This window comes from Dysidea avara, chromosome 8 (genome assembly GCF_963678975.1).
Source record: "Dysidea avara chromosome 8, odDysAvar1.4, whole genome shotgun sequence".
Classification (NCBI taxonomy): domain Eukaryota; kingdom Metazoa; phylum Porifera; class Demospongiae; order Dictyoceratida; family Dysideidae; genus Dysidea; species Dysidea avara.
Genome location: NC_089279.1, coordinates 34,688,230 through 34,695,762, shown reverse-complemented (window position 1 = coordinate 34,695,762; position 7,533 = coordinate 34,688,230). Strand labels below are relative to the sequence as shown.

Here is a 7,533-nt window from a genome sequence, read left to right as displayed (position 1 = left end):
TGGCAGTGGATATTGGCCCAGACTTCTTCAACATCGGAGGAATTGTAGCAGGCTGTGAAGTCACAACTTGACAGGTGGATACTAAGACCATTATAATTAGCTTTGGAAAAATTGTACATAAATCTAGGAGTTATGTTATAGTTACTGTATGAGAATCAATTGAGGTTCTAAATGCATGCTGTTTGTGCACTGGGTATCACAGAAGCTAAAACTTAATGGATTTCACATGATTCGGACTAAAAGTCTGATTTAGAGCTACTTGTGAAGGGAAGAATGGCTAAAGATCAAGATACTCTAATAGAACAGTCACCACATATTGAAATGTGCTCAAGAATACCTCTTGCTTTGGTGAACATGATAATGCCACAGTTTTTGTCTTTAGTATTTTCCTTTATAATTACTGCAAAACCGGTCCTCAAAAATAATTTACTTTTTTGACATTGTATTCAATGCATATTACTGTACAATCAGGCATGTGTGAACATAATATGTGATTCTTGCAAATCTGGTACAATTGTTGACTCAATACATCAATCGTTAACAACAGTACTATACACATGACACAGTTATTATGGTATCATCACAGTTACTATGGTAACATGGCTTCATCAGCAGATCCAGTACTAGACACAGTAAAGCTCACATGATCCCCTAACACACCCCTGATGTACACCTTCACAACATACTCTAGTTCATCACTACAACAAGGAGATCATTGACTGATCACATTACCTGCTACTACTCACATTGGAGTGAATATCACTGTTATAATAGAAGAGTGATGTGGATCAGTGTTAGAACAGGTTGGGCTGACACTGAACACTTGACATGAACAGTTAACTCTCTCACTAGTGCACTCCTCCACTGGTTCAACTGTATGATGTAGCAAACATTGTAGCATGTATCCATAAATTCTATAATAGGCATCTCTTACAACTATATACAGTGTATACATGTTAGTATCACATGCCATACATATATTTTTCATTTACACATGCATAGGTGACATGCACAGCAATAAAATGATGCTGGGGTGCTAGAATCTCAGCATTACAATTCTGTATTTCATGTATTTCCAACTGTAAGCCAAGGTATATATCTGAGCGCAAGGAATTTCAATTTCAATTAGGGAACATCGAACTAAAACAAGGGAGGTCACCCACAGCTGCATACAGTGGAACCTCAGTTATCTGAACCCCTGGGGACCACCTGCAGTTCAGAAAATTCCATAGCTTTGACATTGTTTGTTGTTGCACATGGTGACATTTCATCTCGGAGATCATTTACAGCCAGTGTTCCTCAGGGTGGCATTTGGTCCCCTATATTGTTTAATTTGTATACATGTCATCTTTCGGCTCAGGTTCTTCATTGTGACTTGTTTTCATATGCTGACGATTCAACTCTTATTAAAGTTATACCTTCAAAGGATGATAGGATTGCTGCAGCTGCTGAGCTGAATGCTGATTTGGGTAGGGTTTACTCATGGGGGCAGAAGTGGAATATCAATTTTGAACCTGACAAGTGCCATTCACTTTGTGTGTCACTCAAAAGGGATGTCGAGTTACACCCACCATTGTTTATGGGTGCTCTTTCTATCACAGAGGTTGAAGTGTTGAAGATCTTGGGAGTTCATTATGACTGTAAGCTTACCTGGAGCCACATGATTGACCAATTGTCCACTCGTGCTCGCCAAAGATTAGGAGCTATTTTTCGTGTTGGAGATTATCTTGGCCAGAGTGGTCTTATTATTGCTTATAAATCTTTTGTCCGTCCAATATGTGAATACAGTAATGTTGTTTTTATGGGAGCTTCTGCTACTCATTTACATAAATTAGATTTAATTCAGAGAATGGCTGAGAGGTTGTGTGGTGTTACCTTTTCCTCTCTAGCTTCTCGTCACTATGCTAGCTCCATTGGTTTGCTGTGTAAGTTGTTGGACCTACAGTGTCGAGGACCTCTCCAGGATTTTTGTCCCACTCTAACATCTGTCACCCATGCTTACTCCTTTCGTCATGTTGTGGATGACAGTTTGATGTTGCGGCAAATGACGAAATATAATTCATTGGACTTATTTATTAATGGTTTCCTGGGCATAATTCCCTCTCTCTGGACTACCATTCCGTTAACTTTAAGGGAGAGAGGTACAACTGAGGGATGGTCCACCCTTCGACACCAATTTCAAAGACATTTCACTGACATTTGATTATTTTTTTGTACTCAGCCATCATAATTATGTTATGTGCACTGTATTTGTTACAGTAAAAAATATATATATATTGTGCAAATCCACCTTAAAACAATACATCTGAAGCATGATAACTATTAACTACTCTAATAGAACACGCACTACAATCAGTTTTGGCCTCTGGTTAACTGAAGATTCTAATAAGATAATTGAGGTTCCACTGTATCATATTAGTGGACATTTAAGGTGGCACTCTGAAGTAATCATGTGAAGCTGTACAATGCTCATTTGTCGCAATTGAAATTAACCCATGCACTTAACAAACTATTTCGGGGTGATGGAGAACTTCACTTGAGACCATGCAGTCTACGTTTAAAGGGTTTTTAAGATAGTCTGTAGTGTTGCAGATAAACATACCAAGTTTCGTGGATCCACCCACTTTTAAAATCGGCTTGTAATTTCAGAGTTTCATAGATATGAAATAATTTCATATCTATGAAACTCTGAAATTACAAGCCGATTTTAAAAAATAAGAACTCTGAAATTACAAGCCGATTTTAAAAATAACTCCTAAGACACAACCTAGTGCTACACTACTTTGGCTCTTATGGTTTCTCACTACGTAGAACAACTCTATGGATTCCTTTTTATCAATAACGATGCAGAAAGCTATTAAAATGCTCATCCGTGTCCTTCAACATGGGCTAACCATAGATAAGTATCAAGACACACGGTAGTGTGTCGTGCGGCCCAAGAAGCCGGCGCGTAACACCCGTGAGTATATTGACAGGAAGAAAGAAAACGCAATTTTCGCACCTCCGTAGCTCTGTGCTACCTTGATGAAACAAGACGATTTTTGCTGTGGACACTCCCTCAAACTTCAACACTCCACGTTCCAAATTTGAGCGAAATCGCTTTACGCGTTTCCGAGATATGCCACTTCAAAAATTGACTTAGTTTCTTCGTGTTTTTTTTCTTCTTATTTTTCTTCCTCTTGTCGCACACTTACAAAAACTGCTGCGAACGCCATATCCGATTGCCTTGAAATTTGGCACACAGAAGGGGGGGTATAAAGACGAATTTCTGTACCAACTTTGGCTGGAATACGATAAACAGGCAAATACGTGATCTCGAGAGTTGTGACAATATTCGACCTCCTCTGCACTCGCCACGGTACACCTCACCTTACTCCCAAAAGCTGTTGTACCGTGGCATACTTAACGGTACCACGAAAGGTGGGCACTAACCGGAGATGCCGTTCAAGAGACCTAGATCACCGAATAGTACACCAGATAAATCGTCGGATAAGTCAGCTAAAGTTGATCTTTGTGTCAAATGTGATGAAGCTGTGGTTGAGGACTGTATCTCCTGTGACTGGTGCTCTGAATGGGAACATAGATCTTGTGCTTCAATTCATGAGAAGGATTTTGAGCTGTGTAATTATGAGAATGTAGCCTTTTTCTGTTGTCGCTGCTTACCTGAAGTTTCAGAAGCTCTTTCCCTATACAAGACCTACTCTAAACTTGATATTGAATTTGAAAACAGATTTCAATCCATGGAAAATAAGTTGCATAAAGGAATTGGTCAGCACCTTACTAAATGTTTTGAGGCAACAAGTGTTGTATCCCTGGAGGATACATGCAAGAAGCTACAACAGTCTATTGATGATTTATCATCAAAGATTACTGCTCTGTCCACTTCTAACAACAATCTTCATATGGAAATTGAAACCACCTCAGATTCTCTTAATCCAGGTCAAACTATTTCTACAACTGTGTCTCCTACCAGCTCTGCTCTTAGTATAATCGATGAGCTTGCTGACCGTGACAGAAGGAAGAAGAATATAATTGTTTACAACCTTCCTGAGTCTGCTCCTAATGGTAAAAGTGATGGTGATGCTTTTGCAACTCTTTGTTCCTCTGTCTACAATTGTGCATGTACTATCACAAAGTCAGTACGTTTGGGAAAGAAAATAGTGAATAAACATAGGCCATTGTTATTGTGCTTGGAGAATGAACAGGACAAACTTATGTTACTCTCCCGCTCTTACCTGTTGCACCATAATGACTCTTATAAGAATGTATTCATAGTCCCTGACAGAACCAAGTTTGAGAGGGAAAAGCACAGAAAATTAGTTTCAGAACTTAGAAGCAGACGTTCACAAGGTGAGACCAACCTTGTAATTCGTAACGGAGCTGTAATCACCAAACCTACTGCTAGAAGTAACACCACTTCAGTGCCAAACACTGGTACTACTAATCAACACTCCTGACGACTTTCGCACTGGTGTGATGAACCATTCCATGTCCATTACATCTGATTTAAGTTATAGTGACCAATGTGACTTTTCTCCTGACCTCTCTATTTACACTACATCTGATACCCCAGATAGTGATTATGACAGTGACGATAACTCTGATAGTGAGTCACCTGACTTTGACTTTCAATCCTTAACAGTCTTTTATACTAATGCTGATCAGTTTCTTAATAAGCGTGATGAACTACAGATGCTCATTGCTGGCAATGAACCTGATATAATTCTGATCAGTGAAATCCTGCCAAAGAGCCATTGTAACACTATTTCTTCTTCGAGACTATCCTTGGATGGTTACAATATGTTTTTTAATTTTGATCCTGATGGCTGTCAACCAACCACTAGCACTCGTGGTGTAGGTATATATATTTCAAAAAGAATATCTGTCTTGGAATATCATTTCACAGGCTCCAGCTTTCAAGAACATATTTGGATCTCAATTTCGCTCAAAGGTTGTGATAATTTACTCGTTGGGTGTATCTATCGAAGCCCATCTTCTGAGTTATTAAGTAGTACTAATTCCCTGTGTGAGCTTCTGAAGTCAATTCCTAGTCTCAAGTTTTCTCATGTCCTAATATGTGGAGACTTTAATTACCCTAACATAGATTGGTCATTACCATCAGCACCAGCTCGTTGTGAACAGCTATTTCTTGATACTGTTCAAGATATATATCTATTTCAACATGTACTGGAACCAACACGTCATCGTAGCTCCTCTTCCAGTTTACTTGATCTTGTTTTCACAAATGAAGAAGGAATGATATCTGATATACAACATCTCCCTGGTCTCGGTTTGAGTGATCATGTTTGTCTCAAATTTGCTTTAACATGTTATGGTAAGTACATCCATGATAACAAGCCAAGGTACAACCTTCATCAAGCTGATTTTGACAGGATGCGGACTTTGCTGGAGGCTATTGACTGGGATGATACATTAAGTTCTTTAGACATTCATCAAGCATGGGATGTATTTGCCTCTCATTATGAGTCAATTCTTAAGGAATGTATACCCTGCCATGCACTTAAAATGAAGAAGAAAAACATTTATATGACACGTGAAGCATTTCGTATGAAGAAGAAAAAATGTAAGCTTTGGAAACAGTATAAGCTATCTGGCACAAAGACAGGCTATTCACTATATAGCAAAGCCAGAAATGAGCTGCGTAGTTTGACAAGGTCTCTTCGCAAGTCATATGAAGAGAAAATCGCCTCCAATATTAAAACTAACCAGAAAGTATTTTGGAAATATGTAAACTCCAGATTAAAATCAAAGTCTAGTATCAATTGTTTACAACATGCTGATGGCTCCATGACACACTCCAACACTGAGATGGCTAATGTTTTCAACAATCATTTTGCCAGTGTATATACTAGAGAGGATATATCCTCAGTACCTTCATTTCATCTTGATCACACAGTACCAACACTTAATGATGTCGATATAACACCATCCATTGTACTTGACAGGTTAGAGAAAATCAATGTAAACAAATCATCAGGACCTGACGGTTGGCCTCTACTCTCATTAAAGGAAACTGCTTTACAACTTAGTGTTCCATTGTGTATACTGTTTAAAAAGTCACTTAGTAGTAGCTGTCTCCCTAGTAGTTGGAAACACGCCCATGTCACACCAATTCACAAGAAGGGAAATCGTTCTGCTGCTGATAACTACCGTCCAATAAGTTTAACGTCACCTATAGTCCGAATATTGGAGTCAATCATTAAAGATCATATCACACACCACATGCTCACTAACAGTTTATTTTCTCCAAGCCAACATGGTTTCATTGCTGGCAGGTCGTGCACAACACAGCTTCTTACAGCAATGGACTACTGGACCCAATCACTTAATGATGGCTATCCTGTTGACGTTATATATTTAGATTTCCGAAAGGCGTTTGATTCTGTCCCTCATAATCGACTACTGATGAAATTGAAGGCATATGGCATGGGCGGGTCTCTACTAAGATGGGTACAGAATTTTCTTTCTGGTAGAAGGCAACGAGTTGTGCTTAATGGTGATCACTCTGGTTGGTCCACAGTCTCTAGCGGGGTTCCCCAAGGTTCAGTCCTTGGCCCCTTGCTCTTTCTGTTATATGTTAATGATATTCCGTTATCTGTGGACAGCCCAATCTTACTATTTGCTGATGATGCCAAGATCTTTCGATCAATTAGATGTGAAGCCGATTACTTACAACTTCAACGGGATATTGATATATTGTTTGAATGGTCGAGAACCTGGTTGCTTAATTTTAATATTAGCAAGTGTTATGTTTTGCATTTAGGTCTCACCCACTCCTATGGAAATTATTGTATTGACGGTAATGTTATAACATCTACTGAGTCAGTCAGAGATTTGGGAATCATCGTTGACTCTTCTCTGAAGTTTCATAACCATACTGCTATAGTAACTGCAAGAGCTAATCGTATACTAGCTGTGATTAATAAATCGTTTGAGTACTTGAGCACCAACGTGTTACTCCAACTGTACAAATCTTTTGTTCGTCCCATATTAGAATATGGAAATATTATATGGGGTCCACAGTTCATACTTGATCAGCAGTCAGTTGAAAAAATTCAAAGAAGAGCTACCAAGTTAGTGAGCGAAATTAAAGACTTGCAATATGCTGACAGATTAAACCACCTAAATTTACCATCTCTCAGATATTGACGTCGTAGAGGGGACTTAATTTACACATACAGACTATTTCATAACATGCTGGACATGGATAGCTCATCTTTATTTACCCTTCGATCATCTTCTATAACAAGAGGTCATGATTTAAAGATCTACAAACCACACGCTACCTGCTTGCCACGCCGTCACTTTTATTCAGTAAGAATTATAAATGATTGGAATGGACTCCCATATGACTCAGTTAATGTTCATTCAACCAATTTGTTTAAGACACACCTCGATAGATTTTATTATGATTACCAGTATGATATTGTATAGTTATTTTTGTAGTAGTTTGATTGTTTAGATCAGGTTTTTACAGGCTTTGCCTCCTTACCTGTACCCCCAATAATAATA

At 38.6% G+C, this 7,533-nt stretch overlaps 1 long non-coding RNA gene across 1 annotated transcript; it reads right to left on the bottom strand.

Annotated features, from left to right (window-relative positions):
• Positions 1-457: 457 nt before the first annotated feature.
• Positions 458-7,533, bottom strand: LOC136264617 (uncharacterized). Its single transcript, XR_010705250.1, has 3 exons — positions 7,248-7,533; positions 747-873; positions 458-698 (listed from the first exon to the last, which is right to left on the bottom strand). It is a non-coding gene; the product is annotated as an uncharacterized lncRNA (long non-coding RNA).